General features: G+C 35.3%; 1 protein-coding gene across 4 annotated transcripts in view; it reads left to right on the plus strand.

Moving 5' to 3' along the window:
• The first annotated feature begins 5,639 nt into the window (after positions 1–5,639).
• RFX3 (regulatory factor X3) overlaps positions 5,640–27,656 on the plus strand; it is a 295,181-nt gene continuing 273,164 nt past the window's right edge. For all 4 annotated transcript variants that reach the window (XM_047767697.1, XM_047767698.1, XM_047767700.1 and 1 more), the window contains exon 1: positions 5,640–5,876. The gene's annotated coding sequence lies outside the window, so the exon portion shown is untranslated. The remainder of the gene's footprint in view (positions 5,877–27,656) is intronic.

Below are 27,656 nucleotides of genomic sequence, written 5' to 3' on the forward strand. Positions count from 1 at the left end.
TCAATAAAATCATTTTTGATAAAAATGAGTAAAAATAAAATACTTTTCAGCATATATAACTAGCTGCTGATTAAGTTATGAGAATTAATCTCTAACTGTATTCTTTATTTTATAAAAATTTGGGGCTCACAAAATTCTTAATAAATACTAGTAGAACTATATGTTGACTATATCAAGTTTACTGCAGAAAAACCATTTCGTAATTGCACAAAAGTATTACATGAACATATATGTTTAGCATTTTCAACCAGTTCACCTGGTGTGCTATTGCTGAAAATCCATGAATATTAGAATTTTAGAATTGAGACTATTTAAGTCATTTACTCATTGATTCACAAACATTTCCTTCCACCTGCAAAAGCCTTGAAACTTTATTGTTTCCTAGAGTTTACATGACTTTCTCAACCTGGTCATAGAGTTAGTACAGAAATCTCTGAAATACTCTTAATGTTACCTGAAAAGAAGGTTGTATCATCTCCGCTATGTTTACACTATTGAGATTCCAATAGGGAAATAGGAAAAAATTCTCCTTAATTATCTAGCCTTCATTTTAAGCCTTCAAAAACAGTTATTTTGCTTTCTAGTTGTATTAAATACTATAAAGTAGCATAACATTTCTTTGTGCAGCAAAATAACATACACTCTTTGGTCACACTTTATATATTTTTGAAAAATTTCCAAGCATAATTTTACTAGCAATTATTTATCCTTTTCTTCTGCAGTGCTGAATAAAAATATTAAGGAAAAAGTGGTTAATTAGGTAAGTAATACAGCAATAAATACTTAGTGTTTTCTGGGGCCTGGGGGCAAGTGCTGTTGACAGGTAATGCATATATGATAAAGTGTGCATTGTATTACAATTTTGATGATGTAAAACACATGTAAAAACTACCTTAAACAAGATCTAGAACAGCCCTTTCTAGTACAACTTCTACAATAATAGACATGGACTGTGTTTGTACTGTCCCATTTGGTAGTTACTAGCCATATGTAGTTACTAAACACTTAAAATGTAGCTAGTGTGACTGTAATACTGAAATTTAAATTTTGCTTAATTTTGGAGTTCCTGCCATTGGTGCAGTGGGTTAAGAATCTGATGTCAGGGGCTTGGATTGGGTTACTGTAGAGGTGTGGGTTTGATGCCCCACCCAGCACAGTGGGTTAAAGTCTTATGTCTCAGCAAACCCCACTTCATTGCCCCTGACATTACAGTGAAACACTAAATATAGTTTTGTTTTTTTTTTTTTCATTTTTTGAACAGTGGATTCATACAGTATATAGCCTTTGTACCTGGCTTCTTTTGCTAAATATATATGTTTTTTCAGATACCTCTGTGTGTGTCAGTTAGTTCCTTTTAATTTTTCAATGGTATTCCATTGCATAAATGCATTACAGTTTGTTTTTCCATCTTCCTACTGATGTATATTTGGGTTGTTTCCAATTATTTGGTTTTAATGCTATAAATATTGTATTTGAGATTCTTCATTAATTGAAGTGAAAAAGCTGCATGTGTAAATCAAAAGCTATTTTGGTCTTGAGAAAAGATGGTCAATTTATGATTCTGTTATCTTCATTGCTGGGATAAAAATTTGATTCCAGATTATTTTTAAGGATAGACACATCTCAGGACTGCTGAGTAAAAAGTTGGCTCATACTGCTTAAAGAAAACACAATTAGACAAATCTACTAGAAAAAAAATATTGCAATATCTTTTCAAAACCAAAGTATACTTTAAGTGGGAATGGGTAGAGTCAGGAGTGCTCCAGATAATAGTGGCAAATCATGTAGACTTTTGAATTACCTTGGTCTCTAACACTTTCTATCATTATTGATTATTCTTACAAATCCATAGAACTTCAGATCTAGTAAGCAACTAGTAATCCAACAGTCTAATTTCCCAGTACTCTGCATATCATAAATACTCACTATACATTGGTTGAAATAAAACCATTCATTTCCATATGAGAACTAAGACTCCATGTGTCTCTCAATTGAAGAAAATCATTATTGCTTTTTTTTTTTCTTTTTAGGGCTGCATCTGTGGCATGTGGGAACTCTCGGGCTAAGGGTTGAATTGGAGCTGCAGCTGCTGGCCTACACCACGGCCACAACAACACCAGATATGAGCCCCATCTGCAACCTATGATGAAGCTTGCGGCAATGCAGGGGATATTTAACCCACTGAGCGAGGCCAGGGATGGAACTCACATCCTTGCAGACACCATGTTGGGTTCTTAACCCATTGAGCCATGAAGGGATCTCTAAAATATATCAGATATTCAAATGAAAAAATTTTAAACAGGTGTGATTTCTGTTTTATAAAAGTGTTCACCACAAATTCAGTGGTAAGTGCCACAGACCAATATATTAATTTTTAAAACTCTCATACACATAATTTTTTGAATGTAAACCTATCACATATCAATATTTTTATCTTTTGTATGCAGCTTTTCCTGTTATAAGCATTAATGTCAATACATTAGTTCTTGAATATTAAATAGATATCAATAGGAGTAAATAACCAAATATAATATTAAAAGGGAAATTTACCCTTGAGAATGTACTAAAGTAATTTATAAAGTATATAGTGCACACATAAATAATCAGGGCTCCCAGTTTTTCAAGTGGTTCAAATACAGATGTGTTAATTGCAAGCTGAGAGAAAAAAAGTCCAAGTTCAAAGGACACAGCATTTTAAATTCATAGATATTGACTCTGAGCATTTTGCAGACAGAAATTATGTCTAGTCTGTTTTAGATACTCAACAAATAATTATTACACTGACACTTTACTGAGTTTATCAAGGGATGTAAGATAATTTTTGGTTAGGCACTTTTTCTTATTTAGCCCAGTATACACTGCACTGGAATAGGTGATAAGACTGTTAGATACACTACTGGTTTTTTTCTGCAACTTAACAAATAATTTATTTCTGAAATATATGTGTACAGCATATGTGAAGATGCAACTCTACAGCCTGCAAATAACCACAACAGATATCCTATCGGAACTGACTATACAGGCAAAGAGATTTCTGGGACTTTTCATGACTTGTTATAACACAAAATGAGTATATAATCCAGCACGTTTCCAAATCTATAGCTTGAAGTGGTAGCTTGGTTATTCAATTGTGTTGTGGTAACATTGAAAAATTCATATGATTAGAGGTAATACTATCAATTATCCTACAAGAGGGGAAAATATTCTAAATCCTAACTTTCAAAGAACTCACTTAAAATACTTATCTATACCTAACTCAGGAAAAGGCCAAATCAGGAAAAATGTCTTTAAGTAGCTTAAAACTGATGTTACAATGTCCTGGCACAAAGGTCACACACTTTTTCTAAAAGAGAGTTCCTCAAAGTACTCTTGAGATACAGTTTTGCACAAGCTTCATTATGTGGTTTTCTTGACTGTAGATTAAAAGCATTAAATTAAAAAGATGGGAGGATAATAGAACTATGTTCACTAATAGCAGTAAGAAGCAACAGCTGACAGTGAGGGAAGGGATAGGCAAACTATAACAGACAATAGAACTAAAAAAGCACAGCTATTCAGAGCTGTGTAGTGTGAGCAACCGCCCCGCACACCATTACAGGAATAGAGGACTTGATCTGTAAATGTAATGAAATGAATATTCATAATGACTACCAGTTTTCATACAGCTGGAATGCATACTTTATTTCCCATGTGTATATTGAAAGTATTATTCTAAATATGAAGAATTTTAACTGCTGTTGGTCACATTGTCATCGCCCTCAGACTAAATTGGTGGGTCTTGAAACCTTTCTGTTTTAGAACTATGTTCAGCACTGGTCACTATTACCTTGTAATACATTGTTAAAAGAACCTCTGTAACTCACTGAGATTACCAAAGACAACATTACTTTCTTAAATGGTTTAAATAGCTAATTCCTAAAATACTCTTAACGAATACTCTACGGCACAGAGCTGTAAAATAAAACCACTGACTTTCAAGAGTCTGTGCCTATTTTCTCAAAAAACGAGACTATGCACCTAATAGTGGTGTTGTGAGGATTAAATGAGATAATGAACGTCAAACACTAAACACGATGTCTGGGGCAGACTTAGACCTCTGTAATGGTGGTTATTATTATTTAGCATTGTGAATTTTTGTGGCCCCAAACCGTTATCTTGCAAGTGCAGAGAGTAAGCCTCAAGAGGACTTTCTAATGCCCTGCTTCTCATGTTATTGTCTTGGATAAGTAGCTTAGCTGCAAGTGTTGGAGGTTTGTGGTATTGGCAGGGCCTGGGGGCATGTTCCTGCAAGACTTGCACCTGCAGAGAACTGGACGAGGATGTCTGAACCTTGGCAACGGAGGCTATTCGACACCAACCGGGGTTGGAGAGGGCTACTTGTGTGCTAACAACATCCATTACCCACGGAAGCCACTGGGCTAGTTCAATACACCCTGAAGCAACAAGACCTTCAGATACAGCATATTGTTAAGGTATCCCAGGATCTGGACCAGGGAAGTAACAGGACACGGGGTTGTGCTCAAATCCTGGTTTGGTCAACTTTAAACAAGAACACTTGCTTCACACTTGAAAGGTGAAGATAACGGGGATATAGGAACCAACTGGATGCTACACAGAGCAGGTGTTAAGTTACCCCACCTCCTAGCGCCTTTCGCAAGGTGGCGGGGCGGGGGGCGGGGGCGCCATGCGATTTCGTATTCCCCGACAGGGCGATTTCTTCATCCTGAGTAGAGCTTACTCCCCACTACGTAGGTGGGGAATCGGGACCTTGCCTCTGCGCTCCGGAGGTAAGGCCCACGAGCTCGGACCTTCTCCGTGCGCGCTGGACCCCGGGAAGCCGGCCCGCTACCACACGCGCCCGGCGCTCCTTTGCTCTAAGATGGCGGCGGAGGCAGCTCGCTCACGCCGCCCGCGCTCCTCCGAGTCGTGGCCTCAGGAGACTGGAGCGGGGTGGGACGCTGAGAGCAGGAGAGCGAAGGCGGCGCGGGCCCTCCAATACAGCGCGGGCCCGCCGCCCCTGAAGCACCAGGAATGCTAGAAGCCAGCAGATGGCTGCGACCGGGAACACCGCTGGCGCCTCAGAAACGAGAAAAAAAAAAAAAAAAAAAAAAAAAAAAAGAAAAAGAAAAAAAAGAAAAGAAAAAAAAAGGGGGGGGGGGGAAAGAGCGGCAGCACATCCGGGACCCCTCCGCCCGCCCCGCCCCGGAAGTGACGTTTATCTCGGGCGGGCCCACTCTTCAAAGTGGATTTTTTTTTTCTCGTTGTAGCGTGTTGTCCCGTAAGTTGTCTGGAATAGCCATCAACACCCCCTCTCCTGGGTTAGCCGTTACTCTCTCTCAGCTGGGAGGCTTGGCACAAAGCTGGATGCTGAGACTGGCAGCTCTCGTTCGGAAGAAAGTATCTCTCGCACCGCACCCCTAAATTCCCTCTCCAGCCTTTCCGGGGAGCATAGTAGTGTTGCTTCAAAGGGACTCCTGGGTGACTTGAATCCCTCTCCAACCTAGCGCATCTCTTCGGAGCCCTTCCTCCGTCGCGCCCCTACAACCCGGGTTTGGAGGTTGTCAGTCACGGTGCTGGGCCCGCCCCTTCCGGCGGCTAGCCGGCCCGCCTCCTCCTCTCTTCCCTCCCCCACCCCTCCCTGTGCGAGTGTCTCCCTCTCCCTCTCGCTCCCTCTCTCTCTCTCCCTCTCTCTCTCTTTTGTGAGTTATAGCAACCGTTGCCTTGTGAATCAAGCGCCATAGTCACCGTAGTCCTGGCGACTGTTACCCATCAACAACAACTACTCCTCTCCTCCTCCTCCTCCTCTTCCTCCTCCTCCTCCCCACCACCACCATCTCCATCACCCACCAACAACACCACAATAATCCACAGCCAAGGTGAATATTCTTCGGTCTCTACATGTGTGTGGGAGCGTGTGGATGCGTGTGAACGCGTGTGTCCGTGCGTGTGTGTGTCCGTGTGTGCGAGCTGAGTGTGGCTGTGCGGGGGTCTCACTCCTGACACCGGGGCTGCAGCTGCGGGGCCGCTGCTGAGGGGCTCAGTCCCCTGGGCTTGTTTACAATGGACCGTGCGCGCCGCGGCTGGGTCGGGGGTGTGGGCGCCGCGCTGCCTGCCCGCCGGCCCCGGCCCTCCGCGGCAGCGCTTCAGGGATGGAGCGGGAGCTCGGGGGGCTGCGAGCCGAGCGGGAGAGGGAGCCACAGTTTTGCGCTGCGGACCGTGTAGCTCTCCCCTAGGTCTGGGTCTGAGGAGGAGGGTCAGGTGAAGAGATAAGGATTTTTTTCTTTCTTTCTTTCTTTAATTTTCTTTTTTTTTCGAAGCTGCGTGGTTCCTGCTTCTTTCAAAAGCGAAATAGACAAGAGTGTGCAGGGGGGTACCCAAGAGGTGGTGTTTTGCTGTTGTTGTTGTTGTTCACTTGTGGGGCCTTGTTATGGGTTTTGTTATTTTTATCCTCGTACAACGGTGAACTTTTCCCACCGCCTATTCCCTTCATTTTTGCCCCTCTTTGCCTTGTGCTAGATGGGCTGCTCTTTTACCATCATCAGCTGCATGTTTTTTTTCTTTTCTTTTCTTTTAAAACTGTGTTTTCTTTGTGCTGCAAAACAGTCTTAATATCCATTCTGCACTCTTCCCTCCCCTTCTTTCTTCTCCCCCCACACCCCTTGCACACATACTGAAACCTGGGGCCTCTTTGCTGGGCTCTTTGCTGCACTGGGAAAGAGATCTTTTTTTAAAAAAGTCTCTCTTCTCTCCCTCTCTCTCTTCTCTCTCTCTCTCCCTCTCGTGTGTGTGTGATTTAAACCGGATGCAGGGCATCTGTGATAACTTGGGTTAGTAGTTATTGACAGTGCTTTATCCTTCATGTGGAGGTGGGAGGGGTACTGGTGAGGTTCCATTTCACTTTGATGAGCCTCCTTCCCCAACAGTGGAGTGTTAACAATTTTCATTATGGTTATGGGACTTTGTGTGTGACCATCAGGGAGAGGACATAAGGAAGCATTGTGAGAACTCAGTTTACACTGTTATTTGTGACAGTTACGGTACTTTAAAGAGTTTTTCCTTTTTCTTTTTTTTTTCTTCATCTCTGTTCGTTTTCCTTTGAGAGTTGAAATTGAAGTCAAGTTGTTCATAAAGAATGTATGAAGCTTCCCAACTTGAAACGTGTGTATATTTCACTTTCTTTGTGGTTGTTAAGATCTAGGCATGTGTGTACTTAACATAGTCTTTTTTTTGGACAGTGACTTAAACCTGCTGAAGAGAGAGAACTTTTTCCTTTTTAGGTCTTTCCTTCAAAATTGTTTTTTTTTTTTTTTTTTCCCTGTGGATTTGAATACTTGTCAGTCCTCAAGTAGTAGGGTCTTGGTTAGAGGTAACCTAGTTTTATGGATCCTGTAAATTTGTTCATTTTTCAGCCTAATGTTTAATTAATCAGTAAAGAGTTTTGATAATAAATGTGTGCTAAAACAAATATAATGTACTATTTGTTCATGTTGAAGTTTGCAATTTGGAATTTTTAAATACTTATTTAGATAGTCTTCTTTCTAGCAGCAAGCACATATTGATTGACCTGACAGAGCAGCCTGTGAATAATGTGACAGTATTAATTATTCTTGAGATGGTAGTACTATTAAGTCTAATATTTTGTAAAATAAGAGTTGAGGTTTTAAAAAAAAACTTTTACTCTTAAAAATTCATTTCCTTGTGATTGTTCGTTTAAATGAGAATGATATTTCCTTCTGAAAGAAGTCTTTCTCAGAGCACTCCAGTTCCTTTATATTTATTTCCCCCTCCCCAACCTGGGTTCCATGCACATCTCTAATACTAACCTGTATTTTTTTTTTCTGTTCAGATGAGTGTCAAATGCCTGAACACTTTTGGATGGTGAAGTTCCTGGGTCCTATAAACTCTCTGAAGTTAATAGGAGTTTGCTGTCTTGAGGCAGTTTCAGACCTTATGCCATTTGCATAATACAATTTTAGTATAGTAGGTTATAATGCTATAATTTTATGGTTTAATATTTTTTATTTGAAATGTCCAAGAACTTTTTTGAGGCATTTCACTGATTATGACTATCTCAGGTTTCCTATAATTTAGATTTTCATCACCTGGCGATTTTAGAGCCAGACTTAAATTCTATTACTATCCATTTTTAAAAGCACATATTTGATATAAAAGTTGCTGTTAAAGATGCTTTAGATTCAAGTGTATTAACATTATTCATACAATCTAAGTAAGTAATTACTGGAAATACTAACAAAATATTAATTTAAAAAATTAACATAAGGGTAAATACTTAGTAGCACCAAGTTTATTTTTTCTGTGATTTTTTTCCTAGAAGGGACTATATTATGTATTGGTATTTCCTTGTGCTTGTTTCTAAAAGACTAATATAAATCTGTGGAAAGTGGCCAAGCTTTACAATGACAACTATTAAGTAGGAGTCACTTGTAATTTGTTTTGAATAGTTGAATATCTGTGATTCATTGTATGTGTTAATGCCTATCTCAATCTCTTTAGTTTTTGTGCCTATGAATTGCATTAAATGGGTAGGCATAGTTGTGTAGTACATTTACATGTATAGGAATAAACTAAAATGCATTCCTAAAGTGCATCATTCCACAATGTTTTTATTATATGGCAATGTTTATGCCTAATTTTAAAAATAATATATTATTCCTCTAGTATTCAAACAGTTTTGTACTCTAATTACATGCTCAAATGAAAGGTTTATAGTTTTTAAGTTTCAGATACTCAAAAGACTTTATAGTTTATAAATTTAATATGATTTAACCCTCAACAGTTTTTTTTTTACCTGAAACAAATTTAATGGTAAAAAATTTTACCATTAAAAAAATAGTAATTAAAGAATAAATTGTAAATCAAGGTAAATTTAATCTATTATTTAAATGATTACAAGTATTTTGGTAACATGTCATTAGTCTTTAGAAAGCTGATGATGTGTGTGCTTTCCCCTATATACAGTCAACTGAAGAAATCTGTAGGTGGAGTATGATTCCATGCCTCAGATTTTACAGTGTCTGTGGGGGTTAAAAGGGTGGATATAGCATCAGGATATAGCAAGAGTTAAAAAACAACAACAACAACGAAACTTTTCTAAACAGTGTGATAGGAATGTTACTTTGTTCTTGGTATCTCTAGTGAGACTGTGTTACAAAAAATGAGAATATCAGACAAGTAAACTTTTAAACTATTTAGAATCTTCAATGCAAACTTTGAAATATGAGAAGTCTGCTGTTTTTTTTTTTTTCCCCTCTTGTTTTGTTTTTATGCTGAGCATTAGGTTAGAAATCCTCTACTTAATAGTTACTTTAATAATAAAAACTTAGTTTCCCTAATGGAATCACTGGCCTTTACCTCTTTGGTGTAGATTCCCAGTGGCTGTTGCAAAACAGATTTTAAATTCCTTTCTGTTCACAGGTGCATAGTGTTCCCATATTTTGGAAATCCATGATAAAGTGGATTTGAGTAAATCTAATTTTGTTAAGGACAGATGGCTGCTTTAAACAGGTGTCACTTTCATCTCTAGTGCATTGTGTTGGGTCTTCCAGTGGTTCACAAAAAGGCTGTGTAAGCCAGGTGGCATCCATTGCTTTAGTCCTTAGCAAAATATACTTTTGGTGTCAATTATTTTCTTAGGAAGAGTTTTTTTTTTTTAAGTAAAGGTTTTGAACTATTCAAATTAAGATTCCTGATTTAACATATCTTTTATTTTTGAATATCATTCCATTTTTGAGCAGTATAGTTGCAGATTTTTTCAAAAAACACCTCAAATTCTTAAAATTAATAGTAAATTCTCTTTGAATCCAGAAAAGGTACTCAGGAACATTTTACACTATTAGTCAAATTTATCTGAAGCACAAAGCCAAGGCAGATTTGAATAAAGTGAAATTTGGTTAACATGACAGGTTAACTTTTGCAATCCTATACGTGATTTTTTTTGGGGGGGTGAGTATTATTTTAATTTGAATGATAAAAGCTAGGAACTGATGTTGTTTTTGTTGGCTCATTATTTTAATTATTTTCAAATGAAAACATTTTCCTGACCTACTTCAATTGTTACTATAAGGTTTTTAGTGCTCTTTGAAAGTGAAAATTGTTTTTAAGTATTAATGTTTAAAAATGTGTATTGGAGTAAATAAAAGAGTGTTAATCTATTGATTTCTAAGGTTCATTTTTACTCTGATTCTATCCTTTTTTTGGTGGGAATTTTATACGTGTTACAACAAATGCACCAGAGGGTGCTGTGCTGTTTGCAACATGAGATTATTATCACTAAGAATGTGAACTGATTAGAAATTTATTTAAAGAAAAATATTTAATTACATATGCATTCAAGCATATAATGACTTTAATTTCTGTGGAGTTTAAATTTAATATACTGTCTTAATTGGCAGTTTTATATCAAAGTCTATCTCTGCTAATATATATTAGCACAGCATGAAACAATATCAAGATTGATATCTTTGGCATAATCTGAATATCATCATTCGTTCTGTAGGCATATACATTTATCATCTTCTTATGCAGGTATTTTAATCCATATCTAAAAAATTTAGTTTAACTTAGAATCATAATATTTTGGCCATAAGGCTTTGTACTCTGCAAATTTGGTATTGTTCTGCATATCAATATATTGTATATCCTTATAACATTTCTGTGTGGCATAATTAGTGATACAATTTTTATGGTGTAATCTAAAACAGCTATCTCCAAAGTATAAATGATAATAATAGTTATTAGATTAATTAAGTCAACAACAATAATAATACATATTGTCTGGGGAATTCAGTCCCCGCTTCACACCATTTGAATAGTCTGGTTTGAGTATTTAACTTGGCTTTATTATTTAAAGTTTTAGAATCTTTACTCTTTGCCTTAATGCTTTGAAACTAGAAGTGATCATATATTGCTTTCTGTATCTGAATATTTGTTCAGTGAGAGTTTTTTTATTTTTTTAGGAGAACTATTGAATTCAGTCTTTTGGTCTCTTCTTTGATCATTGACTTCCCATCATCAGCAGTGCATGTATGCTCTAAAAGGCAGATACTGAAGCAGTGGTAGTATCTTCCTCAAATAAGCTTAAAAAGATACAGTTATATCAAATGAACTTTTTTCTGCAGATAATGGATTTATGTGTACTATTATCCGTATTTAACTACAATCAGTAAAATACGATATTTTTAAAAAGTACCCTTATAAGACATAGTATATCATGTGTTGGAATGCCTCAAGGAATCTAATACATTAGTAGAGAATAACAATATTTTAAAATACTAGTCTTGTTAAAATAAGTTAAGTATTTGTCTTCAAAAATGTAGTCCTACCATTTTGTTAACATTAACCAATTACTTTATGCCACTAAGATTTTAAAGTATGTGACATTGTTTCAAAACCTTTATTTGAAGTTTTAGATTTCATATCAAACTCCAGATGTATTTAATGAATATGAATCAGTGTAAAAATTGGAGTGTATTTAGAGTATCAAATAGGTATATGTTTTGTTTTTTAAATAGGTTGAGGATAAGTATATTGGTTAAAAACGCAGGTTTTATACTAAGATTTCAGATAATATTATGAGCTATGGGACCTTGGACAAGTTATTTAGCTTCATTTAGCCTCAGTTTTCTCATCTGAAAAAATAAGATCTGTCTTACCTGCCTTATGGAATTTTGTGAAGAATAAAGGAGCTAATTTATGTAAAGTACTTTGCTTAGTACTTAACACAGAATAAATGCTCAATACATGTTGGCTTTTAGGGAATACCAAGAAGATACCTACACTAACCTTTTTGTAATTTAAGAATCCATTTACTCTGCTTCTGACCATATTCTCTCCAAAGGGTTCTAAGTTTTGAAAGACCTTACCTAGTAATCAACACTAATTAAGTAATTATTCCCTCCTTCCCCCTTTTAAAAATAAACCAAAGACTCAAAGCTAGCAACTACAGGTTTGGATAACTATTTGATAACCTGTCTTGTTATTTCACTGAATTAATAAGACACTGGTGCAAAGTTATGTTTTAGTTTTACTTTTCAGCCATTATAATGGATTCCTTTTGCATTTGGATAACTCTCTTGGGCTGGGGATCTTAGACTGAGAATTAATGATGTAACGTTTCATAAACTCTTACACTTCCCACTGTCCATTTCACTGTCCAATTTATATTTTCCTTTTCATAGTTGTTGTACATGAACTCATTTGAAAACAATTTGTGCCCAACTTAGAAACTTTATATAAAATTTAGTCATCAATATATAATAGTGACAATAAATAGTTGTACAAAGATGAGTTCATGAAGGAATTATTTGAACTTATAATGCATTGCTTGGAATTGTTATTTGCCTAACAGTAGAAAAATGTGTAAGGTCACCATTTGTATATCTCTAGCAATAAGTAACTTTAGAAAAATTTGCCAGCCCCAATCTTGAGGTATAAAGTATCCTTGGAACATCTCAGTAAAACATAATACGAAATAGAGGAAAAATACCACCTTTGGCTTCCTTTGTTAGGGTATTAAAGATGTTGAAAGAATCATTTTAGTTGGCTGCTATATGTAAGGTTACTATTCAGTAATTTGTTATATTTTTATTTTCTAAGCATTTTGACTGAAATGATATGCTTTTGTCATTTTAGAGTGATCTCAATAGCTCTGATCTTTCTCATAGTGAAAATGTGATTTATACATTACAGTTGAAAATTTGCCTGGTATTAGGAGTTCCTGTTGTGGCTTAGTGGAAAACAAATCTGACCAGTATCCATGAGGATGCAGGTTTGATCCCTGGCTTTGCTCGTGGGTTAAGGATCTGACATTGCCATGAGCTGTGGTGAAGGTCGCAGATGCGGCTCTGATCTGACATTGCTGTGGCTGTGGAGTAGGCCAGCAGCTATAGTTTCAATTTGATTGCTAGTCTGGGCATCTCCATATGGCACAGGTGCAGCCCTAAAAAAAAAGGAAATTTACCTAATGTTGTGTCCTTTTTTTCACTGAAGCATTGTATATTGTACAGGCTTCTTATCTGTCTCCCTTATCTTGCCTGTTCCCATCCTCCCTCTTATTAAATGTTCAGTTAATTATATGATTCTTTTTACATTATTTTTATAGATAATTTGTCTCAACATATAAAGTAGGCAGACTCAGTTCATCCATTTCCTTTGCTTCCTTTCTTCAATGAATTTGACATACATTTTAAAGGGAACTTCAAGAAAAAGGGTAGAAAATGTGACTTAGCTGGTAAGGTATAGTATTCTTAACATTTTCAATCAACTATTATCTTCTTACAATTTTTATCCATCTGACTGCCCTCTTGAACAAATACATACCCTTGTCCTACTAATGATGAGCATGATTTTGTTCCAGATATTTCCCTTCCTAGTCTTGGCCTCTGGCTAAGCACTTTAAGTTAAATCTCTACCCTAGTCCAAAAATACTGTGTTTACACAGTCACATGTGTCTGCCCATTGCTGAGTTTTAACTCTTGGATTCTTCTTTCAGAAGCTGTAATACCCAGTCAGTGTTGCTTGCCCTAACTTTATAGTGCCTGGTCAAGACTACCAAAGGTCTTCCTGTCTAAGCCAAAATGAGTGAGGGATAATAGGAGCTGAGCTCAGGAGAACAGAGTGAGGCAGCCAGCCTGAAAATGAAAGTATATTAGTTGTTGAGAGGAGACAGATACACTGAGAGGTGATGTGGAAGGAGAAAAGAGAGGGTGATGAGGCTGAGAAATAAAGATCATCAAAAGTGCCAGCCAAAGAAGAGTCCAGAGGAAACGAAGGTTTTGTCTGGTACTCAGTCTACCACTAATGGGAGAACCTTTGGCTAGTCACTTAAACCTTCTAGGTCTTAGTTTCTCCATTTGTAAAATGAAACAATAGAGATCTGTGATCTCTAAAGCCCCTTCTCGCATTAATAGTCTATGATTCCACGGTGAGATTGACACTGGGGAAGAGGGAAGTGTGTCAGTAACGTGGAGCCTAGAATTGATGTTTCCTTTGAGAATGGCATTTTGCTTGCCTGTTGTTTCTTCTGATAGGAACAACAAAGAAAGAAAACCCAAAGCCTGGGTCTAGTGTAATGGCCATACCTATGGCACACAGTCTCAGAAGGTTCCTCCATTTCAGTGGCCCTGGTGGGAAGCTGTGGCCAAGGGCCCTGATTTCCTTACCCACAGAGGAATTAGCTGAGTCTCACAGCTTGAGCTCCTGCAGAGCCAGCTCCTCTATGTCTGTGTGCCAGACAAGTGTCTGACAGTTGGGGCTCCTGCCTGTTGCTCACCAATGAGATATTTTAAATAGGACATAATTTCCCAAGTATGTGGATAGGCTACTTGGCAGAGAAAGGGGGAGAGTGGGGAACACGAGCTTGCTCTGACTCCTTTTCTCTCTCATTAGAAGCAATAAAAATTAGTTTCTGTTGATCTCATTTTTCAACATTTTTTCCCTAGTTATTAAGCCTTTACGTTTTTCTTCCCTTCATGCTATTCAGCTAGTTTTGAAAAGAGCTAAATTCCTATCAAGGAGTCTACGCAAGTTCTGAGGGCTTTTGGACTACTTTGGGGCCCTGCTGTGGGAAGCATTGCCGTTATCTACACTAGTATTCATATATTTTTCCACTGGCAATAATAGTTGCTTTTCGTCTTTGTGATTATTGTTTATACTTGGATAAACATTCTTTTAATTCAGATTTGGTGTCAAAAGTTATTGCATCTTTTGGTCAAGAAATATGCTTTTGGTCAAGAAAATGTTATTTTCATAACATTTTACTTTAATGTTAATTTGGCAAGTGCACTTATAAGATTTTAGAGCATTGCAGGATGTGAAAGAAAGTAATTTTTGCATTAGTTTAAGATAAGTCTTATATTGGGCTCTTTTACCAGTTTAATACGTGTATGAAAGATTAGTAGATTGTCTTCGTTGCTTTTAAAATTATTTTTGAATGCTATTTTTTAATTGATTAATAAATGTGTTCAAGTTTCTGAGCTATATTGGATTTGAATGCTTGATGGTTTTATATATTTAAGTATAACTATCCTTAAAAATGCATCTGGCCCTCTTCAGTCTCAATCAGCATAGCTTATCTTAATGTGCAAAACCATTTTAGAAAATCTTTGCTTGTCAGTTAAGTTTCTTTCTTCCGTGCTTTAGCTGTGGGGGTGGTGAGGGAGGTTGCTGGAGAGGGGCAGGAAGAAGGAGATACGTTTAGAAGTCATATCCTCTTTCCGTTGTTAAATATTAGTGTACTGCTTACTCTACCCAGTTTGTTTTCCTGGACTGGGAAGTTTTGGTGCAAATAGAGTTTGCGGTAGAGATTGCAGAGCATGAGAGTGGAAAAACAGAAATGACTCTGGTGATCCAGTATTTCTTCCAGATCTGTTTCCTTTTCTGCTGTAATATTATGGATAGTATGTTTGCTTTTGTGAAGATAGGCATTTTATTACTTTATATTTGTCTGTGATTCCTTTGCTCCTAAAGACTGACTATATCTGTATGTCTATCCCATAGTACATTAGTGGACGTGCAATAATATCCTGCTCTTTTAAAGAGTCCATATTGTGATTTAGTCCTGCACAGATTTAGAGGTAGGAGTAGAAGACAGGAGTAGTGAGAAAATCTAGTTTGTGTGGTAGATAGCAGAAATAATGCTTAAATCCACGTCTCTACATTTTGCTTTGGGTAAATTGTTTTGTGGATATATTTTTTTCGATAGAACCTAGGTTTTTCCCTTACTCGTATTGAAGCCAACATTTTAAAGAACCAAAGAGTATAATCTGTCACACCAGGGTTTCACTGATTGGCATCTGATTATATGTGATGACATCTTGGAGATGAGTTTTAATGAAGTGTCAGCATAAGGGTCATTAATAAAAAACACATGAAATATATTGTTAGTGATCTGAAAATCACTTTTACCATCTTAAATACACAGTATGCATATTTTGATGTGACACGATGAAAACCCAACATGAAATATTAATACACAGGCATCAGGTAAAGTAAGATTCTTTGTTTTGATCATGTAATATGATCACATTACATGCTTCTAAAGGACAGTTTAAAACATGACAGCTTGTTCACAAAGTCACTTTATATTTTTGTGGTGTACTTATGAAAAATCAGTTTTAGCTTATATGTAGTGTTTTGTGTATATGTGCATGTTTGTGTATAGACCTTTAGAAAGTCATTTTAATGTACTTTTTTTGGTACTTCGGAACTTCAGTACTATTTCTGCTCACTGGTTTTTGCATTTTTCACATCTTTGACAGTATTAGGAACCATCCCAGTGCTATTTTCTTGAGACAAAGAAAATTAGGGGAAATGTTTGACTTAAGTTCTTTGAATGACCTTACTGTAATTTGGGGAACAGTTTTGAATAATTCCTCACATTATACAGTGACTTTTTTAGAGGCTACTATTAGTTAAGAAAGACCATGAATGCTGAAGTTGAATTAAATTATAGTTAAAGGCCAAATTGTAATTCTAATTATAGTAGGCTTAAGATACTGTGCTGTCGGATCAACATTTGATCTGTTCTTTTATTTTTAGAAATCTGCCATTTATTTATTTATTTATTTAGGAATGCACCTGTGGCATACGGAGGTTCCCAGGCTAGGGGTCCAGTCAGAGCTGTAGCCGCCAGCCTATGCCAGAGCCACAGCAACTTGGGATCCGAGCTGTGTCTCCATCCTACACCACAGCTCATGGCAACACCAGATCCTTAACCCACTGAACGAGGCCAGGGATTGAACCTGTGTCCTGATGGATGCTAGTTGTTTGTTAACCGCTGAGCCACGACAGGAGCTACTGTTTTTTGTTTTTTTGTTTTTTTAATTTAAAAACTTTTAAATAAAGTTGAATGAGTAAAGCTGTATAATAGATGTGGATTTATATTTCAGCAAAGATTTGAGAGCCATATAGTTTGAATGTGAGGTAGGATTTTATGTATGAAATTGGGAGGTGATGTATTTTAATATTTTGATTGAGTTAGATTTACTTAAGCATTTATTGGTCTTGATGGAAATGCTAGTGACCATGGAATGGAGATGAAGACCATAGTAATTTGTGAGAGGAGGTCATTGCAGTAATCCTGATATATCACTTTCTTCCAGTCATGTTCTTGATCAACTTTAAAGGCTTTTTTCTTGGATAATAGAAGGCTTTCTATAATGTTATATTTTTGTCAGTTTACATTGCTGTCTGGAATTTCCCAAATGCTATAGCATGATCTTGTGTGATACCTTATCCATGAGCTTTGGAAGCTCCAGCTTGCCTTTAGGTTTGTAAACCTTCAAAAGAATGCTAATAGATAATGCTGCATGTCTAGAACAAAGTATAAATGGTAAAATAATTTGTTGGATATGTACTACTTTCATATTTTGAAACTTTTAAGAACTAACCTCACGTGTCCATCACACAGACTTAACAATGGAATTACTACATTCCATTGTTCTAAAAGCTATATAATTTGAAATAATTTGTTTATTTAAATAAACTTGAATACCACTTTATTATACTTTGTTATGAAAAAATTTAATGTTAAGAACACACTCACTGTGGCTTTGAAACAATGCTTATATTTAATACAAAATATTTCTTAGTGATTGATCTTCATGTTCTTTCTTCTCAGCACACACACAGCATTTGTAAATCAGGAAGTTTGTTCTCAGTTGTTAGGTCTTTTGTTCAGTAAGTCCAGGCTTTTCTACATGAAATTTGACCTATCATTTAAAACAGGAGCAAGCACCAGTACTGTGGCCCCCTTTTTTTTTTTTTTTTTTTTTGCAGGACACAGGAAAACAGCTGTCTTGAGATATATCGCTCAGAGGTGAAAAGGATTAATCTTATGTACATCATTCTTTTAACTTGTTTGTGGGTAGAATTGGGTGAACTGTTAAGAGCCATTTTGTAGGTTGATAAGAGAATAGAACCTCTTCTGGAATATTCCCTTCAAGTAGCTACTCAGTTACTTGGATGTACCAGAACATACAAGAAGAGATATCCATTGGTAAAAGTTAATATACTGAAAGCTTATGGTATCATTCAAAGCGATTTAATTTTTTCTGATTCACTGTCTTCAGAAAATGAGGAGAGTCTCTTAGGTTTTTTATTTGACTGAGTCAGGCAGGTATGAAAGAAGCTTATTTTCCAATGCTGGATTCTTTTGCAAAAGAAAAAGAAAAAAATCCATTATTCATGTTGGAAATTATTCTGTAATGAGCAGAATAATATGTATAACAAATAATGATTAGTGTCATTTTAGTGAACCCTACAAAATGTAGACCTAAATCTTTTTAATTAAAAGCTGATGTTTCCTTGTTATTTGAATCTGATTACAGGCATGAAGAAGTAAGTACATTACATTACATATGGCCTGCATTTTTTTTTTTTTTGGTCGTGTAATTTTAATCATTAAATTTCTCTCTGGTCCAAAAGGGTCAGAGAAATGTACATGAATTAATAAAATTGTTTGTCATTCTTTTAAAATATTTCAACTATGGAGTAACTTACTAAACAAAGTAGTAAAGTGATACAATATGACCAAAGTAATACACTAATTAAATGATCTTATTCCAAAACTAAACTACCTTTTCTTTTCTCAAAGAGTTATATTTAATTCTTTTTTTTTTCTTTTGCCATTAGGAAATATCTTAAGTTAGCCATCCCATATTTTAAATTTTCATATAGTTAAGCTTTCATAAATAGATAAAGATACAATGTAAATAAGAGAACACCAGTATATTTGGCTACTTTTTTTTTTCTGTCTTTTTAGGGCTGCTCCCATTGTACATGGAAGTTCCTAGGCTAGGGGTCAAATTGGAGCTGCAGCTGCTGGCCTATGCCACAGCCACATAACACCAGATCCAAGCTGTGTCTACACCCTACACCGTAGCTCACAGCAACGCTGCATCCTTAACCCACTGAGCGAAGCCAGGGATCAAACCCTCATCTTCATGGTTACACGAGGCGTTCGTTACTGCTGAACCACAGTGGGAACTCTGAGAATACCGATATAAAGCTTAATCATCCACATAATGTTTGAACAAAACCTAAATGTAACATTGCAGAATTAAAGATTGTGGAATATACATGTCAATTTCAGTAATATTTGTAGAAGATTTTTTGTGAATTTAATGCAATATCAGTGTAAACATTATTTGTAATATTTTTTCTCTGCTTTTAGATACCTTAAAGTATAATTTTATTTTTTTTATCATTTTACATTTAATGTAGTGCTGGTAAAAGCACCTGGTAAATGTATTCTGGTGTTTACAATTTTTTTTAAAAATTTGACTACTCCTGAGCCATTTTGTAAGTTGACAAGAGGAGAGAAACAACTATCTTTATACCATGATATGATTTTAAAAACAAGCAGTTTCTAATGTGAAAAAATTATATTGGTCTACTTATTCTATATGGGAATAACTCCTCAATAATAAACAACTTAATGTTTTAATTTGGAAGAACACCATATGAAGGAAAGCTTTATCAAAGACATATTTTAGACCTGACCCTATCTGCATAGCGGCTAAGCTTTTGGGTCTGAAGTTGGAGCCTCCGACTGTGATGAGTGTCTTCCTCAGGGACACATCTTCAGCCTTCTCTCTGTTTCTACATAGCTATTTTACTGCCATATTCTTCTGCCCCTCTACTCTGTCTGGTCTGCACAGCTGATCCAAAGGGGTAGCCAAGGGTTCTAGAGTAGAATTTAAAGAAGTAAAAAGGTCTGTTGCTAAAGTCACTGGTGCTTCCAAATGTTGCCCAAATATGTAGATTCTAGTAGAGACATAATCAGGATGTTTAATTTTAGAAACAATTTTAAAGTTGCAACTTTGGAGGTTATCTAGTTCAACCCCTTCCTTATCCCCTACTTATTTTAAAGATAACAGAGGATAAGTGACTTGGACAATGACATATAACATTTATCAGAGTTGGGGCTATTAAACCCCAGGTTCCTCCCTCCTTGACCTGTGTTCTTACGGTGTATATCATAGCTGGTGAAGAACTCTCCTTAAAGGTAGACAATCCAAATGTGTGGCCTTAATTAAGTATTCATGCTACTTGCTCATTTTAGCTTTTAAGTTTGAGCTCCATCCCTAGAAAAGTTAAAATTTTATAATTCTGTATTAACAGTTTAAGTAAATATCTTAAATTTCATCTTCAACTATAATTTTTGGTGTATAGGTCATTATTTAATTGCTTTATTTTAGAGTGATAAAGAAATGCAATTTAAAAATATTTTCCAGAATCTTAAACAGGATGTATACAAAGGGGAAATACCATACTTGCTTGTTTTTTTTTAAAAAGGGAAACTACTAGAATTTTAATTCCTATCATTTGTATTTCCCCTTGCAGGGCATTAGTGATGTATGTCATAATCAGTGTATTAGTGTAATTAATTCTCATCCTTGGCATATACGTCTTTTTTGCTGAGGAAAAGGATGATTCTAATCATTCTCAAGATTGTTGTAAAATTTCATTGAATTATTAATTATAAAAACTGAAACATTTGTTCCTGTGGTCACTCTCTTGTGGAACAAAAGTAAAATACTGGCAGCTAATATTGGCAGTACAAGCTGAGACTTGCCCAGCTGGGATTTAAAGGTGCTGCAATGCTCTTAGTAAGAGACACTCAACAAATGAGAATGTGAAGGGGCTGCCCTCTATGCCATAGCAACCAGAAGCAGTACCAGCAGTCATGCTGGTATATGACTTCTTATTTTTTTAATCTGAGTTTTTGGAAGGAAATATTATTTACTGATTAGTAATATGAGACTGTGGCAGGAATAAACAATTACCTAGATTTTGTCTTATTTTTATGGGACGTGTGTTACAATTGGCAGTAAACCTATGAGGTCAGGCTGGAACTTAATTTTAGTATCCTGTTTTGTGATAAAGATGAACAATTTGTGCCCTAACCCTGTTGATTATTTGAAGTAATCCATCTAAGAGAGACCAAGAAAACAACAAATAACTGAACTTTCTTTCTAGGGGTAACCTGATGCTCTTACTTGCTTCATTTTTGATACAAAATCTGAAAGGATACATTTATATAAAACAGGATTAGGCTTCCTGTAGGGGAAAACCATTTGTCATTTGCTCTTAACAAGGTAAATCCCCATGGACAAAGCTTTCTTGTAAAACTGTTCCCTTTGGATTTCTCCTCACCTTCAATAAAAAAGATGATAAACAAAGGTATGATGAAATATTAGTTAGCTCTTGCATTTTTGCCTAGAAGTTATTCATTCTTGACGTTGATGATTTTATTTTTTTAATTTAATGAGGATTAAGAGAATGCATTAAATCAATTTTGCTTTCTGTCAGTTTGAAGAAAAGGAATTTTGTTTTTGGGTAAGAATGGGAGGATCTAAATCATTTACTTTTGGACTTAGCTGTATTCCTGATTTGCCAGCATACCTATTGGCCCATAAAACAGAACAGAAAATACAGATAGTAAAAGTGTGATTCAGATAAAAAGAAAGTGCTAATTACTGCAAGTCTTAACTGAAGTTTCATTATAGAGGTTTGGTTATCAGAATGGTTAAATACTAGACTGCTGTATTTGTTGGTTATTAAGAGGAAGAATCTAGAACATGGCATGTGGTCTTAATATCTTATGAATTGATAACCTGGATACATTTTTACTGAAACTGATTCTAAGTGCGGATTAATAAAATCCTCTAAAAAGAAGGTACTTTGGATGTTTTCAAATAGCATGGAGTTTTATGTTTATTGGGATCAGAATCTTTTAAGATTCCTTACTGTCTGTTTGTCAGAGTTATTTATGAAATATTTATTGAGTGCCACAAAACTACTGTAGGCTTTGCTCTTAGGAGGCTTACAGTCTAGTGTACATTTTTAAATGTATGCTTCACCACTCTGTTCTGTAACTTCTCTGTCTAGCCTGCCTTATGGTCTTGTATAATTGATTAAGAGCATGAACTTCTGAATGAATAGAGCCCTGGGTTTAAATTCCAGCTCTGCTAGTGGTTAGTAATGTAACCTTAGGCAGATCACTTAGACTCTGTGAAATAGGGTTAATAAATCTACCTTAAAATATTGTTTCAAAAAATTACTTTAAATGACATAGGCAGAAAGCACTGTGTCTGACACCTAAGTGCTTAGTCAGTGGCAGTTGCGGTTACTACTCTATGGTCACCTGAATCTGCCTTGTCCTTTACTTTCTCTATTACTTGGTTCTTATTGTATTTTCTATTTAAAATATGTCCCCAACCCTGCCTAAATTCATCTCTTTTAAATTTAGGCTTAGAGTGGTTCCTAACTTGATGGATTTTCTTCTAATTAACTCAGCTATTGGTTGGGAATTGTGCTTTAGATTTATGTCTGTAAGTGTTTAATCTTCCGAATTGTTTGTAAGCTTCCAGAGGGCAAATGACTACACAACAGGTTTTTGCAGTCAGTGAATGATTATTCATTAAGCCTTAGATTATATATCTTTTGCTAATCAAATCATAGAAAACACATTTAACTATTTTATAATTTTTTGGCCTGGTTTTATAATGACCATTATAGCAGTGTAGTTCTCTTATTCCAAATGGATTTATTTACTTCCTTTTTTTAAAAATGAATTTAATGGCATGAATTTACAAGGTTTTGATATTCTTCAAATATTAGCATTAGCAGGGACTAGATTTTGGCTGATTTAATCAGGGCTTCTTTCTCTCTTAGGTTTTCAACATTTTGTTACCTAACTGTATGTATATATGAATTTCATGTATATACACACACACGTGTGTGTGTGAAATCCTGAACTTGCCTGGAATTTCCTGAGTATCTGTCAGGACTATTTCTTAGTTTCAGAACTTAGGGAGTGCCTTTTAAGATCCTGTACCTTCTTTCTATTTTCTGGTTGTGGCAGAATGTGGAATTCCTAATGCTGCTTAATATGGGAGAGAACTGGGGGCATTATGAGAACATTTTGGGCTATGTTGAATACCCCAAAACTATTTCTGTTTTCTTTTTGCTGCCTACCTTCACTGTTCTTGCTGGGATATCCACAAAATGCAGAATCAGGACTTGAGTTCCAAGGTTATATCAAGGCACCTGGTGGTATCAGTGTGGAATTATTGCAGCAGTCAGACCTGTGGTTGCATTTGTCTTATTCCACTAACGGTTTCAGTATGGAAGGTAGAACTTGGTTTGATGTCTACTACAGAGACTTTATCCTAAAAAATCTTTATTTATATGGAGCTGTCATTCATAAATGAGTCCAGCTCTTTTTTAAATCAAAGTATTTTCATTCTGTACCATCTCTTGAGGTGATGTTTGATGAATTTACCACCAGTTGTGAAGTCATGTTGACCTCTCTTTAGACTCAAGGGATTCCCTGAAATTCCTTGAATCAGTTTAGGTATTCATTTTTATTTTTATCCAGTTATTTATTGAGCAAATATTGCATCTACAGTATGGTCCAAGCAGTGAAATGCCGCGGAGGATACAACACTGAGCAAAACTCATCAGGTCTCTGCCCTAGATGAGCGTACATTCAAACAATTGAGGATGAGGGAGAGAGAAAAATAAATGAGTATTACAGTATATGGTTATAAATGCTGTGGAGAAAAATAAAGAAGAGGAATAGAGGTTAGGTGATGAGGGTGGAGAAAGTCGAAATTTAAAATAGGATAATTACGAAGAACTAAAATACAGGGTGGCATTTTAAGAAAGTCTGACAGAGGTAAGTTTTGTTTATTTCTTCACAGGTGACTTTGTGGATTTATGTTGATTCTTTTTACTAGCCTTGTTTCTGTACTAAAGAGTCTTAGTCGTTTACATCTGTCCTTATACAGCAGTTTTCCTTTTGCCTTTCCCTTCGCTGCCTTTTATCATTTTTATATGCCTTTCCCTGACTATATATCCTTTTCATTTATATATTCTTTTGAAGTGTATTGATTATATGGTTTTCTATAAGGAAACAGGCAGATTAATAATCTCTTTCAAAAACTATTTTTAGTTTAGATTTTGTTTTGCTTTTGTTTTTTGAGTGGAGAGGGGATATTTATTTCTTTAAGTCAAACTTGTCTGCTTACAAGTTGGAGGTTCTTCTGAAATACCTATAACTACCACTAACATATATCCTAGGACATTGGGAAAAATTGATACATGCAGTAGTAAAAATAAAAATCTCAATTAATAGACAAGTAAAATTAGATTAGCTGAACTGGTGGTTTGTTGCTTATGCTCTGAGTTTGCTTATATGGCTAATTTAAATTGGAGAAAGAAAATTTGTGTATGGTGATTTCTCTGATCAAAATGCCCTTCAGCATCTTAGATGTGAAACTAAAATGTCAGTGTTTATGTAACATAGATATCTATCAATATCTAGTCATCTTTAATCATGACTTATCATGGGCTTATGAATTGAATTTATTTGTAAGATTTTGTATATGCAAAAATACATAAATGAAAGATTATTTAAATAAGTAAAAGTTCCTAATGGAGGCAAATTGTCTTGAATTCTGTTATTTTGACAAATAGATTGTCATGCTGATATTTTTAGAATGAGATTTTCAGTGTACTAATGTCAAAATTGTATTTTTCATTTCAATTCAGTGTCAAATATTCAACAGTATGTGCCTGTCATCCATTATGAAATTTACCATTTGACAGTATTTGAGGCTGTTGTACCGTATTGGAATACTTAAAAATGGTACAAGATATATAATGTAATATATAATATGTATATGTTTTTAACATATTTAAGTTAAGGAAGTAGAAATTGCTATAGAATCTTAAACAAAACTTCCTTTATCTGTTTGAATACACATACACACACACGCAGACACAGTTTTTATTTCTAATCCTGGTTTCTTCTTTAAAGGCTGGATAAGTGATTCTACTTAAAAACATGCTCCGGCATTTGAGTCTCAAGTGAGTCAGTTGTAAATAAAAAATAAAAGAAACCTAATTTAGTATCACCACTAAATTACCATGGTATACCATCACCGTGTTTATGGAAAAAGTATGTGGAGTATGGAAAAGAAAGACCTTGGAGAGCGAGTCTGCCCTGATATTTTTCCCCCTAGCTTTTTTTTTTTTTTTAAGGACAAATTTAAACATATCCAAAAATAGAAAGGTATGATGAAATAATGAAATGAATTCCCATGTATCCATCTTTCTGCTTTAATTGTTAATTTGTGGTTAATCTTGTTTCAGCTATGCCCCCTCACTCACCACCTACTCCCATTATTACTCCCCTTACTTTTTACCTATGGAAAGAGGTCCACCACAGCTGAGTGAGACCTAGTGCTCAAACTGCAGGTCCTTTGCTCTGCTTTGCCATGTTATATCATCTTCCCCCTGGGGATGGAGGGACGGATAAAAAAATAATGAAAAGAATAAAAGGTAGTTTCCAGTCAAGTATTAAGAATTGTGAATTTTGATATTCCTGGTCGCTGATTTTGAGTTGGAATTAAATATTTTCTTCTAAATTTAGTGTAGAATCTCCAATGCAATTTGCTACTAGTGCTCTGTGAGAAAGTAACATTTATCTCTTTACACAGATGACTTCTTTTATGTTTTCTAAAGAGATCCTGCATATTTGCTTTCACAGAAAATGTGAAATATATATCTTTGAGGTTTTGGCATTTATAGTATGGTCCAAAAATTGTCCCTTGGATTTACAGAATGTACTTCAGGATGCCTTTTTTCAGTATCCTCAATTATGCATTTCAAAAATCAGTTGATCCAGTTCCCTTTTTTCCTTTGATCTCCAATGCTTTTTAAAAAGTTTTGAAATGATCAAAGTGAGTAGTAGTAGTTGTTAAAAAGTAAAAGTGGTTTTTAAGAGGTTTTAAAATATATTTTTAACTGATAGCACTTCTAATCAAGTGATAGATCACATTTCTTTTATATATAAACTTTGATATTAAAAAAAAATACCTTTTCCTTTATACATCAACATCCCTTTGACCTTGGCTAAAAAATTTGAAAATACATATTTTGGGGAAGCAGGAAGAGTCAAATATTTAGGGCTCTCATAATTATTTCTTTTCTCTTATAATTCGTAAGATATGACTTATAAAAAGAATTCTAAACTGTCAGTCATTGGCTACCAACCTTAGTTATGTGATTTATTAAAGAACCTATAATTCTTAATAAATGCTTATGAAAGTTTTAAAAATCTGAATTCAGTTTTATTCAGCAACACTTAGTTGAGGATCTTTGTTTTTTTTCGAAGATGGGTATGTGGAAATGAATCAAGTGTGATAGGGTGTTGCATGCTCCTGGTTTCTTACTAGAAAGCCACACTTCATTGTCGTTTCGTAACTTTAAGTACATAAAACCCTGGTAAACACCAGAAGGCTCTTTTCTAACAACACTTCTACTACAAGATATCCATTCTTATTTAAATTTTTTTTATTCTTCATTTTTCCCTATTGCCTTTTAGTTAATAATGCCTGATAGGATCCTAAGTATTAATGTAGCCAGTTTAGAACCTTGATTATCTCAGAGCAGATTCTTTTAGCATTATATAACACATTTGACTGGTAACTGATAAACTATTAAGTAACTGCTTTAAAATTTAACATATTTGCCCAACACAGGCCCTTGGGGAATGGTAAACTCATAAGTAGAATCTGACTTTATTGACTACTGTGTGTATATTTTAATGTTTTGTTCTTGTTTGGAAAAAATCAGTTTTCATTACTTTAAAAAGGTTTTCATATATTAGGCCCTGCAGCTGTAGAATTAAGTTAAATTTTTCTTACCCTAAATGAGAATTGGAAAGTTTTGAAATTACTTCATTGTGAAATTAAGCTGAATCTTCAAATTACTAACCACTTGGTTATTAACATCACAGTTGTTACTGATATCACTGCATGTGTTCTGCATTGTTACATGCCTTCTTAAGTATGGCTGGATCAAGGAAAAGAAAAAATTTCATATTGATGTTTTTTTCCCTTTTTCCTCTAGCTGTAAGTTGAATCCTCACGTTCCTTTCTGCACATTTTCTTTCAATTATTCTCTTGTTCTATTCTTGTCTCTCTCACTGTATCTACCTTTCTGCCCATTTCTCCCGTATGTGTTCTGTTCTGCCCTGCTTGGTTTTATTTCCAGGCTGTTTGAGTTGTAAACCTTCTTAGACAACCCATTTTCTTCCTGCCTCAACCTAAGTTTTTGGTCAGATACTGCCTTTGCACCTCTCAGCCTGCTTCAGCTCTCTTGTTATTGAATTCCTTGTCTTTTTTGGATAGTTGTTTTGCATTCCTCTGTTTAGTTTCTTAGTCCTTTTAGGGAAATAGCTAATTTCCTTTATTCTGTTTTCTATGGTATGTAATGAGAAGAAATAGAAACAATTGAAGGACAGATAATCCTGACTCTGTAGGAAAGAATAAGGTGGTAGAGTTGACATTATTTTAAAAAGTGCTCCCAGTTCAGAGTAGTTAGATATAAGGGTCAAATGTTGCTGTGAAGGTAAAGATGTCACTTGGCTTTTTAAAAAAAATTATTTTTAACTTTCAAAAGTTACAGGCAGTATTAGTATATATATCCTTGGAAAGTTCTGGATGAAAAATTTTCATAGTTAAAATGATTATCGTAAAATCATATTATTTTTATCTTTGTGGTCTTTTGGTATTTTATGATAGTGTACCTTCATCTATATTTGTCTTCAGATACTTTATAAA

Source organism: Phacochoerus africanus, chromosome 2 (genome assembly GCF_016906955.1).
Source record: "Phacochoerus africanus isolate WHEZ1 chromosome 2, ROS_Pafr_v1, whole genome shotgun sequence".
NCBI lineage: Eukaryota > Metazoa > Chordata > Mammalia > Artiodactyla > Suidae > Phacochoerus > Phacochoerus africanus.